Here is an 18,896-nt window from a genome sequence, read left to right on the forward strand (position 1 = left end):
TCTGTAGGTGGATCATCAGTTTTAGAGCTAAAATTAGCATGTTTAAAGTGATTTTCATGCTTCCAGGGGAACTAAACACAAGATTTGTGGAATGGTTAAAAGTGCATGAAAACGGCCACTTTACTCACTCTGGGGTCTCAAAAAGTGTTTCTTTACCCCGGGAAGTGAATTAAATGCCATTTGGAGGCATTTAATGTTCAAGCAAAAAGGGCTGATTTTTGACAAAAGAGATAACAACCCCCATTACGTCATGCTTCAGAAAGGTGAAAAATGGTCCGTTTTCAAATGTTTTATTTTTGAACGTCAGTTCACATTTGTAGGTAGATCATGAGTTTTAGAGCTAAAATTAGAATGTTTAAAGTGATTTTCATGCTTCCAGGGGCCCGGGAAGTGAATTATATACCATTTGGAGGCATTTAATGTTCAAGCAAAAACCGCTGATTTTTGACGAAAGAGATAACACCCCCCCATTACGTCATGCTTCAGAATGGTGAAAAATGGTCCGTTTTCATATGTTTTATTTTTGAACGTCAGTTCACAGTTGTAGGTGGATCATCAGTTTTAGAGCTAAAATTAGCATGTTTAAAGTGATTTTCATGCTTCCAGGGGCCCTAAACACAAGATTTGTGGAAGGGTTAAAAGTGCATGAAAACGGCCAATTTACTCACTCTGAGGTCTCAAAAAGTGTTTCTTCACCCCGGGGAGTGAATTAAATGCCTTTTGGAGGCATTTAATGTTCAAGCAAAAACTGCAGATTTTTGACATAAGAGATAACACCCCCCATTACGTCATGCTTCAGAAAGGTTAAAAATGGTCCGTTTTCAAATGTTTTATTTTTGAACGTCAGTTCACATTTGTAGGTAGATCATCAGTTTTAGAGCTAAAATTAGCATGTTTAAAGTGATTTTCATGTTTCCAGAGGCCCGGGAAGTGAATTAAATACCATTTGGAGGCATTTAATGTTCAAGCAAATACCGCTGATTTTTGACAAAAGAGATAACACCCCCCCCATTACGTCATGCTTCAGAAGGGTGAAAAATGGTCCGTTTTCAAATGTTTTATTTTTGAACGTCACTTCACATTTGTAGGTGGATCATCAGTTTAAGAGCTGAAATTAGCATGTTTAAAGTGATTTTCAAGCTTCCAAGGGCCCTAAACACTAGATTTGTGGAATGGTTAAAAGTGCATGAAAACGGCCAATTTACTCACTCTGAGGTCTCAAAAAGTGTTTATTCACCCCGGGAAGTCAATTAAATGCCATTTGGAGGCATTTAAAGTTCAAGCAAAAACAGCTGATTTTTGACAAAAGAGATAACACCCCCCATTACGTCATGCTTCAGAAAGGTAAAAAATGGTCCGTTTTCAAATGTTTTATTTTTGAACGTCAGTTCACATTTGTAGGTAGATCATGAGTATTAGAGCTAAAATTAGAATGTTTAAAGTGATTTTCATGCTTCCAGGGGCCCGGGAAGTGAATTATATACCATTTGGAGGCATTTAATGTTCAAGCAAAAACCGCTGATTTTTGACAAAAGAGATAACACCCCCCCATTACGTCATGCTTCAGAAAGGTGAAAAATGGTCCGTTTTCAAATGTTTTATTTTTGAACGTCAGTTCACAGTTGTAGGTGGATCATCAGTTTTAGAGCTAAAATTAGCATGTTTAAAGTGATTTTCATGCTTCCAGGGGCCCTAAACACAAGATTTGTGGAATGGTTAAAAGTGCATGAAAACGGCCAATTTACTCACTCTGAGGTCTCAAAAAGTGTTTCTTCACCCCGGGGAGTGAATTAAATGCCATTTGGAGGCATTTAATGTTCAAGCAAAAACGGCAGATTTTCGACAAAAGAGATAACACCCCCATTACGTCATGCTTCAGAAAGGTGAAAAATGGTCCATTTTCAAATGTTTCATTTTTGAACGTCAGTTCACATTTGGAGGTAGATCATCAGTTTTAGAGCTAAAATTAGCATGTTTGAAGTGATTTTCATGTTTCCAGAGGCCCGGGAAGTGAATTAAATACCATTTGGGGGCATTTAATGTTCAAGCATTTAATGTTCAAGCAAATACCGCTGATTTTTGACAAAAGAGATAACACCCCCCATTACGTCATGCTTCAGAAAGGTGAAAAATGGTCCGTTTTCAAATGTTTTATTTTTGAACGTCACTTCACATTTGTAGGTGGATCATCAGTTTTAGAGCTGAAATTAGCATGTTTAAAGTGATTTTCATGCTTCCAGGGGAACTAAACACAAGATTTGTGGAATGGTTAAAAGTGCATGAAAACGGCCACTTTACTCACTCTGGGGTCTCAAAAAGTGTTTCTTTACTCCGGGAAGTGAATTAAATGCCATTTGGAGGCATTTAATGTTCAAGCAAAAACGGCTGATTTTTGACAAAAGAGATAACACCCCCCATTACGTCATGCTTCAGAAAGGTGAAAAATGGTCCGTTTTCAAATGTTTTATTTTTGAACGTCAGTTCACATTTGTAGGTAGATCATCAGTTTTAGAGCTAAAATTAGCATGTTTAAAGTGATTTTCATGTTTCCAGAGGCCCGGGAAGTGAATTAAATACCATTTGGAGGCATTTAATGTTCAAGCAAATACCGCTGATTTTTGACAAAAGAGATAACACCCCCCATTACGTCATGCTTCAGAAGGGTGAAAAATGGTCCGTTTTCAAATGTTTTATTTTTGAACGTCACTTCACATTTGTAGGTGGATCATCAGTTTAAGAGCTGAAATTAGCATGTTTAAAGTGATTTTCATGCTTCCAAGGGCCCTAAACACTAGATTTGTGGAATGGTTAAAAGTGCATGAAAACGGCCAATTTACTCACTCTGAGGTCTCAAAAAGTGTGCCTTCGCCCCGGGAAGTGAATTAAATGCCATTTGGAGGCATTTAATGTTCAAGCAAAAACAGCTGATTTTTGACAAAAGAGATAACACCCCCCATTACGTCATGCTTCAGAAAGGTGAAAAATGGTCCGTTTTCAAATGTTTTATTTTTGAACGACAGTTCACATTTGTAGGTAGATCATGAGTATTAGAGCTAAAATTAGAATGTTTAAAGTGATTTTCATGCTTCCAGGGGCCCGGGAAGTGAATTATATACCATTTGGAGGCATTTAATGTTCAAGCAAAAACCGCTGATTTTTGACAAAAGAGATAACACCCCCCCATTACGTCATGCTTCAGAAAGGTGAAAAATGGTCCATTTTCAAATGTTTTATTTTTGAACGTCAGTTCTCATTTGTAGGTAGATCATGAGTATTAGAGCTAAAATTAGAATGTTTAAAGTGATTTTCATGCTTCCAGGGGCCCGGGAAGTGAATTATATACCATTTGGAGGCATTTAATGTTCAAGCAAAAACCGCTGATTTTTGACAAAAGAGATAACACCCCCCCATTACGTCATGCTTCAGAAAGGTGAAAAATGGTCCATTTTCAAATGTTTTATTTTTGAACGTCAGTTCTCATTTGTAGGTGGATCATCAGTTTTAGAGCTGAAATTAGCATGTTTAAAGTGATTTTCATGCTTCCAAGGGCCCTAAACACAAGATTTGTGGAATGGTTAAAAGTGCATGAAAACAGCCAATTTACTCACTCCGAGGTCTAAAAAAGTTTTTCTTCACCCTGGGAAGTGAATTAAATGCCATTTGGAGGCATTTAATGTTCAAGCAAAAACTGCTGATTTTTTACAAAAGAGATAACACCCCCCCATTACAGCATTATTCAGAAAGGTGAAAAATGGTCAGTTTTCAAATGTTTTATTTTTGAATGTCAGTTCACATTTGTAGGTAGATCATCAGTTTTAGAGCTAAAATTAGAATGTTTAAAGTGATTTTCATGCTCCCAGGGGCCCAGGAAGTGAATTAAATACCATTTGGATGCATTTAATGTTCAAGCAAAAACAGCTGATTTTTGACAAAAGAGATAACACCCCCCATTACGTCATGCTTCAGAAAGGTGAAAAATGGTCTGTTTTCAAATGTTTTATTTTTGAAGGTCAGTTCACATCTGTAGGTGGATCATCAGTTTTAGAGCTAAAATTAGCATGTTTAAAGTGATTTTCATGCTTCCAGGGGAACTAAACACAAGATTTGTGGAATGGTTAAAAGTGCATGAAAACGGCCACTTTACTCACTCTGGGGTCTCAAAAAGTGTTTCTTTACCCCGGGAAGTGAATTAAATGCCATTTGGAGGCATTTAATGTTCAAGCAAAAACGGCTGATTTTTGACAAAAGAGATAACACCCCCCATTACGTCATGCTTCAGAAAGGTGAGAAATGGTCCATTTTCAAATGTTTTATTTTTGAACGTCAGTTCACATTTGTAGGTAGATCATCAGTTTTAGAGCTAAAATTAGCATGTTTAAAGTGATTTTCATGCTTCCAGGGGCCCGGGAAGTGAATTAAATACCATTTGGAGGCATTTAATGTTCAAGCAAAAACAGCTGATTTTTGACAAAAGAGATAACACCCCCCCATTACGTCATGCTTCAGAAAGGTTAAAAATGGTCCGTTTTCAAATGTTTTATTTTTGAAGGTCAGTTCACATCTGTAGGTGGATCATCAGTTTTAGAGCTAAAATTAGCATGTTTAAAGTGATTTTCATGCTTCCAGGGGAACTAAACACAAGATTTGTGGAATGGTTAAAAGTGCATGAAAACGGCCAATTTACTCACTCTGAGGTCTCAAAAAGTGTTTCTTTACCCCGGGAAGTGAATTAAATGCCATTTGGAGGCATTTAATGTTCAAGCAAAAACGGCTGATTTTTGACAAAAGAGATAACACCCCCCATTACGTCATGCTTCAGAAAGGTGAAAAATGGTCCGTTTTCAAATGTTTTATTTTTGAACGTCAGTTCACATTTGTAGGTAGATCATCAGTTTTAGAGCTAAAATTAGCATGTTTAAAGTGATTTTCATGCTTCCAGGGGCCCGGGAAGTGAATTAAATACCATTTGGAGGCATTTAATGTTCAAGCAAAAACAGCTGATTTTTGACAAAAGAGATAACACCCCCCCATTACGTCATGCTTCAGAAAGGTTAAAAATGGTCCGTTTTCAAATGTTTTATTTTTGAACGTCAGTTCACATTTGTAGGTAGATCATCAGTTTTAGAGCTAAAATTATCATGTTTAAAGTGATTTTCATGTTTCCAGAGGCCCGGGAAGTGAATTAAATACCATTTGGAGGCAGTTAATGTTCAAGCAAATACCGCTGATTTTTGACAAAAGAGATAACACCCCCCCATTACGTCATGCTTCAGAAGGGTGAAAAATGGTCCGTTTTCAAATGTTTTATTTTTGAACGTCACTTCACATTTGTAGGTGGATCATCAGTTTAAGAGCTGAAATTAGCATGTTTAAAGTGATTTTCATGCTTCCAAGGGCCCTAAACACTAGATTTGTGGAATGGTTAAAAGTGCATGAAAATGGCCAATTTACTCACTCCGAGGTCTCAAAAAGTCTGCCTTCACCCCGGGAAGTGAATTAAATGCCATTTGGAGGCATTTAATGTTCAAGCAAAAACAGCTGATTTTTGACAAAAGAGATAACACCCCCCATTACGTCATGCTTCAGAAAGGTGAAAAATGGTCCGTTTTCAAATACTTTATTTTTGAACGTCAGTTCACAGTTGTAGGTGGATCATCAGTTTTAGAGGTAAAATTAGCATGTTTAAAAAGAATTTCATGCTTCCAGGGGCCCTAAACACAAGATTTGTGGAATGGTTAAAAGTGCATGAAAACGGCCAATTTACTCACTCTGAGGTCTCAAAAAGTGTTTCTTCACCCCGGGGAGTGAATTAAATGCCATTTGGAGGCATTTAATGTTCAAGCAAAAACGGCAGATTTTTGACAAAAGAGATAACACCCCCATTACGTCATGCTTCAGAAAGGTGAAAAATGGTCCGTTTTCAAATGTTTCATTTTGAACGTCAGTTCACATTTGGAGGTAGATCATCAGTTTTAGAGCTAAAATTAGCATGTTTAAAGTGATTTTCATGTTTCCAGAGGCCCGGGAAGTGAATTAAATACCATTTGGGGGCATTTAATGTTCAAGCAAATACCGCTGATTTTTGACAAAAGAGATAACACCCCCCCCCCCCCATTACGTCATGCTTCAGAAAGGTGAAAAATGGTCCGTTTTCAAATGTTTTATTTTAGAACGTCACTTCACATTTGTAGGTGGATCATCAGTTTTAGAGCTGAAATTAGCATGTTTAAAGTGATTTTCATGCTTCCAAGGGCCCTAAACACTCGATTTGTGGAATGGTTAAAAGTGCATGAAAATGGCCAATTTACTCACTCTGAGGTCTCAAAAAGTGTTTCTTCACCCCGGGAAGTGAATTAAATGCCATTTGGAGGCATTTAATGTCCAAGCAAAAACAGCTGATTTTTGACAAAAGAGATAATACCCCCCCATTACGTCATGCTTCAGAAAGATGAAAAATGGTCCATTTTCAAATGTTTTATTTTTGAACGTCAGTTCTCATTTGTAGGTGGATCATCAGTTTTAGAGCTGAAATTAGCATGTTTAAAGTGATTTTCATGCTTCCAAGGGCCCTAAACACAAGATTTGTGGAATGGTTAAAAGTGCATGAAAACAGCCAATTTACTCACTCCGAGGTCTAAAAAAGTTTTTCTTCACCCTGGGAAGTGAATTAAATGCCATTTGGAGGCATTTAATGTTCAAGCAAAAACTGCTGATTTTTTACAAAAGAGATAACACCCCCCCACTACAGCATTCTTCAGAAAGGTGAAAAATGGTCAGTTTTCAAATGTTTTATTTTTGAATGTCAGTTCACATTTGTAGGTAGATCATCAGTTTTAGAGCTAAAATTAGAATGTTTAAAGTGATTTTCATGCTTCCAGGGGCCCAGGAAGTGAATTAAATACCATTTGGATGCATTTAATGTTCAAGCAAAAACAGCTGATTTTTGACAAAAGAGATAACACCCCCCATTACGTCATGCTTCAGAAAGGTGAAAAATGGTCTGTTTTCAAATGTTTTATTTTTGAAGGTCAGTTCACATCTGTAGGTGGATCATCAGTTTTAGAGCTAAAATTAGCATGTTTAAAGTGATTTTCATGCTTCCAGGGGAACTAAACACAAGATTTGTGGAATGGTTAAAAGTGCATGAAAACGGCCACTTTACTCACTCTGGGGTCTCAAAAAGTGTTTCTTTACCCCGGGAAGTGAATTAAATGCCATTTGGAGGCATTTAATGTTCAAGCAAAAAGGGCTGATTTTTGACAAAAGAGATAACAACCCCCATTACGTCATGCTTCAGAAAGGTGAAAAATGGTCCGTTTTCAAATGTTTTATTTTTGAACGTCAGTTCACATTTGTAGGTAGATCATGAGTTTTAGAGCTAAAATTAGAATGTTTAAAGTGATTTTCATGCTTCCAGGGGCCCGGGAAGTGAATTATATACCATTTGGAGGCATTTAATGTTCAAGCAAAAACCGCTGATTTTTGACGAAAGAGATAACACCCCCCCATTACGTCATGCTTCAGAATGGTGAAAAATGGTCCGTTTTCATATGTTTTATTTTTGAACGTCAGTTCACAGTTGTAGGTGGATCATCAGTTTTAGAGCTAAAATTAGCATGTTTAAAGTGATTTTCATGCTTCCAGGGGCCCTAAACACAAGATTTGTGGAAGGGTTAAAAGTGCATGAAAACGGCCAATTTACTCACTCTGAGGTCTCAAAAAGTGTTTCTTCACCCCGGGGAGTGAATTAAATGCCTTTTGGAGGCATTTAATGTTCAAGCAAAAACTGCAGATTTTTGACATAAGAGATAACACCCCCCATTACGTCATGCTTCAGAAAGGTTAAAAATGGTCCGTTTTCAAATGTTTTATTTTTGAACGTCAGTTCACATTTGTAGGTAGATCATCAGTTTTAGAGCTAAAATTAGCATGTTTAAAGTGATTTTCATGTTTCCAGAGGCCCGGGAAGTGAATTAAATACCATTTGGAGGCATTTAATGTTCAAGCAAATACCGCTGATTTTTGACAAAAGAGATAACACCCCCCCCATTACGTCATGCTTCAGAAGGGTGAAAAATGGTCCGTTTTCAAATGTTTTATTTTTGAACGTCACTTCACATTTGTAGGTGGATCATCAGTTTAAGAGCTGAAATTAGCATGTTTAAAGTGATTTTCAAGCTTCCAAGGGCCCTAAACACTAGATTTGTGGAATGGTTAAAAGTGCATGAAAACGGCCAATTTACTCACTCTGAGGTCTCAAAAAGTGTTTATTCACCCCGGGAAGTCAATTAAATGCCATTTGGAGGCATTTAAAGTTCAAGCAAAAACAGCTGATTTTTGACAAAAGAGATAACACCCCCCATTACGTCATGCTTCAGAAAGGTAAAAAATGGTCCGTTTTCAAATGTTTTATTTTTGAACGTCAGTTCACATTTGTAGGTAGATCATGAGTATTAGAGCTAAAATTAGAATGTTTAAAGTGATTTTCATGCTTCCAGGGGCCCGGGAAGTGAATTATATACCATTTGGAGGCATTTAATGTTCAAGCAAAAACCGCTGATTTTTGACAAAAGAGATAACACCCCCCCATTACGTCATGCTTCAGAAAGGTGAAAAATGGTCCGTTTTCAAATGTTTTATTTTTGAACGTCAGTTCACAGTTGTAGGTGGATCATCAGTTTTAGAGCTAAAATTAGCATGTTTAAAGTGATTTTCATGCTTCCAGGGGCCCTAAACACAAGATTTGTGGAATGGTTAAAAGTGCATGAAAACGGCCAATTTACTCACTCTGAGGTCTCAAAAAGTGTTTCTTCACCCCGGGGAGTGAATTAAATGCCATTTGGAGGCATTTAATGTTCAAGCAAAAACGGCAGATTTTCGACAAAAGAGATAACACCCCCATTACGTCATGCTTCAGAAAGGTGAAAAATGGTCCATTTTCAAATGTTTCATTTTTGAACGTCAGTTCACATTTGGAGGTAGATCATCAGTTTTAGAGCTAAAATTAGCATGTTTGAAGTGATTTTCATGTTTCCAGAGGCCCGGGAAGTGAATTAAATACCATTTGGGGGCATTTAATGTTCAAGCATTTAATGTTCAAGCAAATACCGCTGATTTTTGACAAAAGAGATAACACCCCCCATTACGTCATGCTTCAGAAAGGTGAAAAATGGTCCGTTTTCAAATGTTTTATTTTTGAACGTCACTTCACATTTGTAGGTGGATCATCAGTTTTAGAGCTGAAATTAGCATGTTTAAAGTGATTTTCATGCTTCCAAGGGCCCTAAACACTAGATTTGTGGAATGGGTAAAAGTGCATGAAAACGGCCAATTTACTCACTCTGAGGTCTCAAAAAGTGTTTCTTCACCCCGGGAAGTGAATTAAATGCCATTTGGAGGCATTTAATGTTCAAGCAAAAACAGCTGATTTTTGACAAAAGAGATAACATCCCCCATTACGTCATGCTTCAGAAAGGTGAAAAATGGTCCGTTTTCAAATATTTTATTTTTGAACGTCAGTTCACAGTTGTAGGTGGATCATCAGTTTTAGAGGTAAAATTAGCATGTTTAAAAAGAATTTCATGCTTCCAGGGGCCCTAAACACAAGATTTGTGGAATGGTTAAAAGTGCATGAAAACGGCCAATTTACTCACTCTGAGGTCTCAAAAAGTGTTTCTTCACCCCAGGAAGTCAATTAAATGCCATTTGGAGGCATTTAAAGTTCAAGCAAAAACAGCTGATTTTTGACAAAAGAGATAACACCCCCCATTACGTCATGCTTCAGAAAGGTAAAAAATGGTCCGTTTTCAAATGTTTTATTTTTGAACGTCAGTTCCCATTTGTAGGTAGATCATGAGTATTAGAGCTAAAATTAGAATGTTTAAAGTGATTTTCATGCTTCCAGGGGCCCGGGAAGTGAATTATATTCCATTTGGAGGCATTTAATGTTCAAGCAAAAACCGCTGATTTTTGACAAAAGAGATAACACCCCCCCATTACGTCATGCTTCAGAAAGGTGAAAAATGGTCCGTTTTCAAATGTTTTATTTTTGAACGTCAGTTCACAGTTGTAGGTGGATCATCAGTTTTAGAGCTAAAATTAGCATGTTTAAAGTGATTTTCATGCTTCCAGGGGCCCTAAACACAAGATTTGTGGAATGGTTAAAAGTGCATGAAAACGGCCAATTTACTCACTCTGAGGTCTCAAAAAGTGTTTCTTCACCCCGGGGAGTGAATTAAATGCCATTTGGAGGCATTTAATGTTCAAGCAAAAACGGCAGATTTTCGACAAAAGAGATAACACCCCCATTACGTCATGCTTCAGAAAGGTGAAAAATGGTCCTTTTCAAATGTTTCATTTTTGAACGTCAGTTCACATTTGGAGGTAGATCATCAGTTTTAGAGCTAAAATTAGCATGTTTAAAGTGATTTTCATGTTTCCAGAGGCCCGGGAAGTGAATTAAATACCATTTGGGGGCATTTAATGTTCAAGCAAATACCGCTGATTTTTGACAAAAGAGATAACACCCCCCCATTACGTCATGCTTCAGAAAGGTGAAAAATGGTCCGTTTTCAAATGTTTTATTTTTGAACGTCAGTTCACAGTTGTAGGTGGATCATCAGTTTTAGAGCTAAAATTAGCATGTCTAAAGTGATTTTCATGCTTCCAGGGGCCCTGAACACAAGATTTGTGGAATGGTTAAAAGTGCATGAAAACGGACAATTTACTCACTCTGAGGTCTCAAAAAGTGTTTCTTCAGCCCGGGAAGTGAATTAAATGCCATTTGGAGGCATTTAATGTTCAAGCAAAAACAGCTGATTTTTGACAAAAGAGATAACACCCCCATTACGTCATGCTTCAGAAAGGTGAAAAATGATCCGTTTTCAAATGTTTCATTTTTGAACCTCAGTTCACATTTGGAGGTAGATCATCAGTTTTAGAGCTAAAATTAGCATGTTTAAAGTGATTTTCATGCTTCCAAGGGCCCGGTAGGTGAATTAAATACCATTTGGAGGCATTTAATGTTCAAGCAAAAACAGCTGATTTTTGACAAAAGAGATAACACCCCCCATTATGTCATGCTTCAGAAAGGTGAAAAATGGTCCGTTTTTAAATGTTTTATTTTTGAAGGTCAGTTCACATCTGTAGGTGGATCATCAGTTTTAGAGCTAAAATTAGCATGTTTAAAGTGATTTTCATGCTTCCAGGGGAACTAAACACAATATTTGTGGAATGGTTAAAAGTGCATGAAAACGGCCAATTTACTCACTCTGAGGTCTCAAAAAGTGTTTCTTTACCCCGGGAAGTAAATTAAAGGCCATTTGGAGGCATTTAATGTTCAAGCAAAACTGGCTGATTTTTGACAAAAGAGATAACACCCCACATTACGTCATGCTTCAGAATGGTGAAAAATAGTCCGTTTTCAAATGTTTTATTTTTGAACGTCAGTTCACATTTGTAGGTAGATCATCAGTTTTAGAGCTAAAATTAGCATGTTTAAAGTGATTTTCATGCTTCCAGGGGCCCAGGAAGTGAATTAAATACCATTTGGAGGCATTTAATGTTCAAGCAAAAACAGCTGATTTTTGACAAAAGAGATAACACCCCCATTACGTCATGCTTCAGAAAGGTGAAAAATGGTCCGTTTTCAAATATTTTATTTTTGAACGTCAGTTCACAGTTGTAGGTGGATCATCAGTTTTAGAGCTAAAATTAGCATGTTTAAAGTGAATTTCATGCTTCCAGGGGCCCTAAACACAAGATTTGTGGAATGGTTAAAAGTGCATGAAAACGGCCAATTTACTCACTCAGGTCTCAAAAAGTGTTTCTTCACCCCGGGAAGTGAATTAAATGCCATTTGGAGGCATTTAATGTTCAAGCAAAAACAGCTGATTTTTGACAAAAGAGATAACACCCCCCATTACGTCATGCTTCAGAAAGTAGAAAAATGGTCCGTTTTCAAATGTTTTATTTTTGAACGTCGGTTCACATTTGTAGGTAGATCATGAGTTTTAGAGCTAAAATTAGAATGTTTAAAGTGATTTTCATGCTTCCAGGGGCCCGGGAAGTGAATTATATACCATTTGGAGGCATTTAATGTTCAAGCAAAAACCGCTGATTTTTGACAAAAGAGATAACACCCCCCCATTACGTCATGCTTCAGAAAGGTGAAAAATGGTCCGTTTTCAAATGTTTTATTTTTGAACGTCAGTTCACAGTTGTAGGTGGATCATCAGTTTTAGAGCTAAAATTAGCATGTTTAAAGTGATTTTCATGCTTCCAGGGGCCCTAAACACAAGATTTGTGGAATGGTTAAAAGTGCATGAAAACGGCCAATTTACTCACTCTGAGGTCTCAAAAAGTGATTCTTCACCCCAGGAAGTGAATTAAATGCCATTTGCAGTCATTTAATGTTCAAGCAAAAACGGCAGATTTTTGACAAAAGAGATAACACCCTCCATTGCGTCATGCTTCAGAAAGGTGAACAATGGTCCGTTTTCAAATGTTTTATTTTTGAACGTCAGTTCACATTTGTAGGTAGATCATCAGTTTTAGAGTTAAAATTAGCATGTTTAAAGTGATTTTCATGTTTCCAGAGGCCCGGGAAGTGAATTAAATACCATTTGGAGGCATTTAATGTTCAAGCAAAAACAGCTGATTTTTGACAAAAGAGATAACACCCCCATTACGTCATGCTTCAGAAAGGTGAAAAATGATCCGTTTTCAAATGTTTCATTTTTGAACCTCAGTTCACATTTGGAGGTAGATCATCAGTTTTAGAGCTAAAATTAGCATGTTTAAAGTGATTTTCATGCTTCCAAGGGCCCGGTAGGTGAATTAAATACCATTTGGAGGCATTTAATGTTCAAGCAAAAACAGCTGATTTTTGACAAAAGAGATAACACCCCCATTACGTCATGCTTCAGAAAGGTGAAAAATGGTCCGTTTTCAAATGTTTTATTTTTGAACGTCAGTTCACAGTTGTAGGTGAATCATCAGTTTTAGAGCTGAAATTAGCATGTTTAAAGTGAATTTCATGCTTCCAGGGGCCCTAAACACAAGATTTGTGGAATGGTTAAAAGTGCATGAAAACGGCCAATTTACTCACTCTGAGGTCTCAAAAAGTGTTTCTTCACCCCGGGAAGTGAATTAAATGCCAGGCATTTAATGTTCAAGCAAAAACAGCTGATTTTTGACAAAAGAGATAACACCCCCCATTACGTCATGCTTCAGAAAGGAGAAAAATGGTCCGTTTTCAAATGTTTTATTTTTGAACGTCAGTTCACATTTGTAGGTAGATCATAAGTTTTAGAGCTAAAATTAGAATGTTTAAAGTGATTTTCATGCTTCCAGGGGCCCGGGAAGTGAATTATATACCATTTGGAGGCATTTAATGTTCAAGCAAAAACCGCAGATTTTTGACAAAAGAGATAACACCCCCCCATTACGTCATGCTTCAGAAAGGTAAAAAATGGTCCGTTTTCAAATGTTTTATTTTTGAACGTCAGTTCACAGTTGTAGGTGGATCATCAGTTTTAGAGCTAAAATTAGCATGTTTAAAGTGATTTTCATGCTTCCAGGGGCCCTAAACACAAGATTTGTGGAACGGTTAAAAGTGCATGAAAACGGCCAATTTACTCACTCTGAGGTCTCAAAAAGTGTTTCTTCACCCCGGGAAGTGAATGAAATGCCATTTGGAGGCATTTAATGTTCAAGCAAAAACGGCTGATTTTTGACAAAAGAGATAACACCCCCCCCCCCATTACGTCATTCTTCAGAAAGGTGAAAAATGGTCCGTTTTCAAATATTTTATTTTTGAACGTCAGTTCACAGTTGTAGGTGGATCATCAGTTTTAGAGGTAAAATTAGCATGTTTAAAAAGAATTTCATGCTTCCAGGGGCCCTAAACACAAGATTTGTGGAATGGTTAAAAGTGCATGAAAACGGCCAATTTACTCACTCTGAGGTCTCAAAAAGTGTTTCTTCACCCCGGGGAGTGAATTAAATGCCATTTGGAGGCATTTAATGTTCAAGCAAAAACGGCAGATTTTCGACAAAAGAGATAACACCCCCCCCATTACGTCATGCTTCAGAAAGGTAAAAAATGGTCCGTTTTCAAATGTTTTATTTTTGAACGTCAGTTCCCATTTGTAGGTAGATCATGAGTATTAGAGCTAAAATTAGAATGTTTAAAGTGATTTTCATGCTTCCAGGGGCCCGGGAAGTGAATTATATACCATTTGGAGGCATTTAATGTTCAAGCAAAAACCGCTGATTTTTGACAAAAGAGATAACACCCCCCCATTACGTCATGATTCAGAAAGGTGAAAAATGGTCCGTTTTCAAATGTTTTATTTTTGAACGTCAGTTCACAGTTGTAGGTGGATCATCAGTTTTAGAGCTAAAATTAGCATGTTTAAAGTGATTTTCATGCTTCCAGGGGCCCTAAACACAAGATTTGTGGAATGGTTAAAAGTGCATGAAAACGGCCAATTTACTCACTCTGAGGTCTCAAAAAGTGTTTCTTCACCCCGGGGAGTGAATTAAATGCCATTTGGAGGCATTTAATGTTCAAGCAAAAACTGCAGATTTTCGACAAAAGAGATAACACCCCCATTACGTCATGCTTCAGAAAGGTGAAAAATGGTCCTTTTCAAATGTTTCATTTTTGAACGTCAGTTCACATTTGGAGGTAGATCATCAGTTTTAGAGCTAAAATTAGCATGTTTAAAGTGATTTTCATGTTTCCAGAGGCCCGGGAAGTGAATTAAATACCATTTGGGGGCATTTAATGTTCAAGCAAATACCGCTGATTTTTGACAAAAGAGATAACACCCCCCATTACGTCATGCTTCAGAAAGGTGAAAAATGGTCCGTTTTTAAATGTTTTATTTTTGAACGTCAGTTCACAGTTGTAGGTGGATCATCAGTTTTAGAGCTAAAATTAGCATGTCTAAAGTGATTTTCATGCTTCCAGGGGCCCTGAACACAAGATTTGTGGAATGGTTAAAAGTGCATGAAAACGGACAATTTACTCACTCTGAGGTCTCAAAAAGTGTTTCTTCAGCCCGGGAAGTGAATTAAATGCCATTTGGAGGCATTTAATGTTCAAGCAAAAACAGCTGATTTTTGACAAAAGAGATAACACCCCCATTACGTCATGCTTCAGAAAGGTGAAAAATGATCCGTTTTCAAATGTTTCATTTTTGAACCTCAGTTCACATTTGGAGGTAGATCATCAGTTTTAGAGCTAAAATTAGCATGTTTAAAGTGATTTTCATGCTTCCAAGGGCCCGGTAGGTGAATTAAATACCATTTGGAGGCATTTAATGTTCAAGCAAAAACAGTTGATTTTTGACAAAAGAGATAACACCCCCATTACGTCATGCTTCAGAAAGGTGAAAAATGGTCCGTTTTCAAATGTTTTATTTTTGAACGTCAGTTCACAGTTGTAGGTGAATCATCAGTTTTAGAGCTGAAATTAGCATGTTTAAAGTGAATTTCATGCTTCCAGGGGCCCTAAACACAAGATTTGTGGAATGGTTAAAAGTGCATGAAAACGGCCAATTTACTCACTCTGAGGTCTCAAAAAGTGTTTCTTCACCCCGGGAAGTGAATTAAATGCCAGGCATTTAATGTTCAAGCAAAAACAGCTGATTTTTGACAAAAGAGATAACACCCCCCATTACGTCATGCTTCAGAAAGGAGAAAAATGGTCCGTTTTCAAATGTTTTATTTTTGAACGTCAGTTCACATTTGTAGGTAGATCATAAGTTTTAGAGCTAAAATTAGAATGTTTAAAGTGATTTTCATGCTTCCAGGGGCCCGGGAAGTGAATTATATACCATTTGGAGGCATTTAATGTTCAAGCAAATACCGCTGATTTTTGACAAAACAGATAAAACCCCCCCATTACGTCATGCTTCAGAAAGGTGAAAAAAGATCCGTTTTCAAATGTTTTATTTTTGAACGTCACTTCACAGTTGTAGGTGGATCATCAGTTTTAGAGCTAAAATTAGCATGTTTAAAGTGATTTTCATGCTTCCAAGGGCCCTAAACACTAGATTTGTGGAATGGTTAAAAGGGCATGAAAATGGCCAATTTACTCTCTCTGAGGTCTCAAAAAGTGTTTCTTCACCCCGGGAAGTGAATGAAATGCCATTTGGAGGCATTTAATGTTCAAGCAAAAACGGCTGATTTTTGACAAAAGAGATAACACCCCCCCCCCATTACGTCATTCTTCAGAAAGGTGAAAAATGGTCCATTTTGAAATGTTTTATTTTTGAACGTCAGTTCACATTTGTAGGTAGATCATCAGTTTTAGAGCTAAAATTAGAATGTTTAAAGTCATTTTCATGCTTCCAAGGGCCCGGGAAGTGAATTCAATACCATTTGGAGGCATTTTATGTTCAAGCAAAAACAGCTGATTTTTGACAAAAGAGATAACACCCCCCATTACGTCATGCTTCAGAAAGGTGAAAAATGGTCCGTTTTCAAATGTTTTATTTTTGAAGGTCAGTTCACATCTGTAGGTGGATCATCAGTTTTAGAGCTAAAATTAGCATGTTTAAAGTGAGTTTCATGCTTCCAGGGGAACTAAACACAAGATTTGTGGAATGGTTAAAAGTGCATGAAAACGGCCAATTTACTCACTCTGAGGTCTCAAAAAGTGTTTCTTTACCCCGGGAAGTAAATTAAAGGCCATTTGGAGGCATTTAATGTTCAAGCAAAACTGGCTGATTTTTGACAAAAGAGATAACACCCCACATTACGTCATGCTTCAGAATGGTGAAAAATAGTCCGTTTTCAAATGTTTTATTTTTGAACGTCAGTTCACATTTGTAGGTAGATCATCAGTTTTAGAGCTAAAATTAGCATGTTTAAAGTGATTTTCATGCTTCCAGGGGCCCAGGAAGTGAATTAAATACCATTTGGAGGCATTTAATGTTCAAGCAAAAACAGCTGATTTTTGACAAAAGAGATAACACCCCCCATTACGTCATGCTTCAGAAAGTAGAAAAATGGTCCGTTTTCAAATGTTTTATTTTTGAACGTCGGTTCACATTTGTAGGTAGATCATGAGTTTTAGAGCTAAAATTAGAATGTTTAAAGTGATTTTCATGCTTCCAGGGGCCCGGGAAGTGAATTATATACCATTTGGAGGCATTTAATGTTCAAGCAAAAACCGCTGATTTTTGACAAAAGAGATAACACCCCCCCATTACGTCATGCTTCAGAAAGGTGAAAAATGGTCCGTTTTCAAATGTTTTATTTTTGAACGTCAGTTCACAGTTGTAGGTGGATCATCAGTTTTAGAGCTAAAATTAGCATGTTTAAAGTGATTTTCATGCTTCCAGGGGCCCTAAACACAAGATTTGTGGAATGGTTAAAAGTGCATGAAAACGGCCAATTTACTCACTCTGAGGTCTCAAAAAGTGTTTCTTCACCCCAGGAAGTGAATTAAATGCCATTTGCAGTCATTTAATGTTCAAGCAAAAACGGCAGATTTTTGACAAAAGAGATAACACCCTCCATTGCGTCATGCTTCAGAAAGGTGAACAATGGTCCGTTTTCAAATGTTTTATTTTTGAATGTCAGTTCACATTTGTAGGTAGATCATCAGTTTTAGAGTTAAAATTAGCATGTTTAAAGTGATTTTCATGTTTCCAGAGGCCCGGGAAGTGAATTAAATACCATTTGGAGGCATTTAATGTTCAAGCAAATACCGCTGATTTTTGACAAAAGAGATAACACCCCCATTACCTCATGCTTCAGAAAGCTGAAAAATGGTCCATTTTCAAATGTTTTATTTTTGAACATCACTTCACATTTGTAGGTGGATCATCAGTTTTAGAGCTGAAATTAGCATGTTTAAAGTGATTTTCATGCTTCCAAGGGCCCTAAACACTAGATTTGTGGAATGATTAAAAGTGCATGAAAACGGCCAATTTACTCACTCTGAGGTCTCAAAAAGTGTTACTTCACCACGGGAAGTGAATTAAATGCCATTTGGAGGCATTTAATGTTCAAGCAAAAACAGCTGATTTTTGACAAAAGAGATAACACCCCCCCCCCATTACGTCATGCTTCAGAAAGGTGAAAAATGGTCCGTTTTCAAATGTTTTATTTTTGAACATCAGTTCATAGTTGTAGGTGGATCATCAGTTTTAGAGCTAAAATTAGCATGTTTAAAGTGATTTTCATGCTTCCAGGGGCCCTAAACACAAGATTTGTGGAATGGTTAAAAGTGCATGAAAACGGCCAATTTACTCACTCTGAGGTCTCAAAAAGTGTTTCTTCACCCCAGGAAGTGAATTAAATGCCATTTGGAGGCATTTAATGTTCAAGCAAAAACAGCTGATTTTTGACAAAAGAGGTAACACTCCCCCATTACGTCATGCTTCAGAAAGGTGAAAAATGGTCCGTTTTCAAATGTTTTATTTTTGAACGTCAGATCACATTTGTAGGTGGATCATGAGTTTTAGAGCTAAAATTAGAATGTTTAAAGTGATTTTCATGCTTCCAGGGGCCCGGGAAGTGAATTATATACCATTTGGAGGCATTTAATGTTCAAGCAAAAACCGCAGATTTTTGACAAAAGAGATAACACCCCCCCATTACGTCATGCTTCAGAAAGGTGAAAAATGGTCCGTTTTCAAATGTTTTATTTTTGAACGTCAGTTCACAGTTGTAGGTGGATCATCAGTTTTAGAGCTAAAATTAGCATGTTTAAAGTGATTTTCATGCTTCCAGGGGCCCTAAACGCAAGATTTGTGGAACGGTTAAAAGTGCATGAAAACGGCCAATTTACTCACTCTGAGGTCTCAAAAAGTGTTTCTTCACCCCAGGAAGTGAATTAAATGCAATTTGGAGGCATTTAATGTTCAAGCAAAAAC

Source organism: Lissotriton vulgaris, chromosome 5 (genome assembly GCF_964263255.1).
Source record: "Lissotriton vulgaris chromosome 5, aLisVul1.2, whole genome shotgun sequence".
Lineage (NCBI taxonomy): Eukaryota > Metazoa > Chordata > Amphibia > Caudata > Salamandridae > Lissotriton > Lissotriton vulgaris.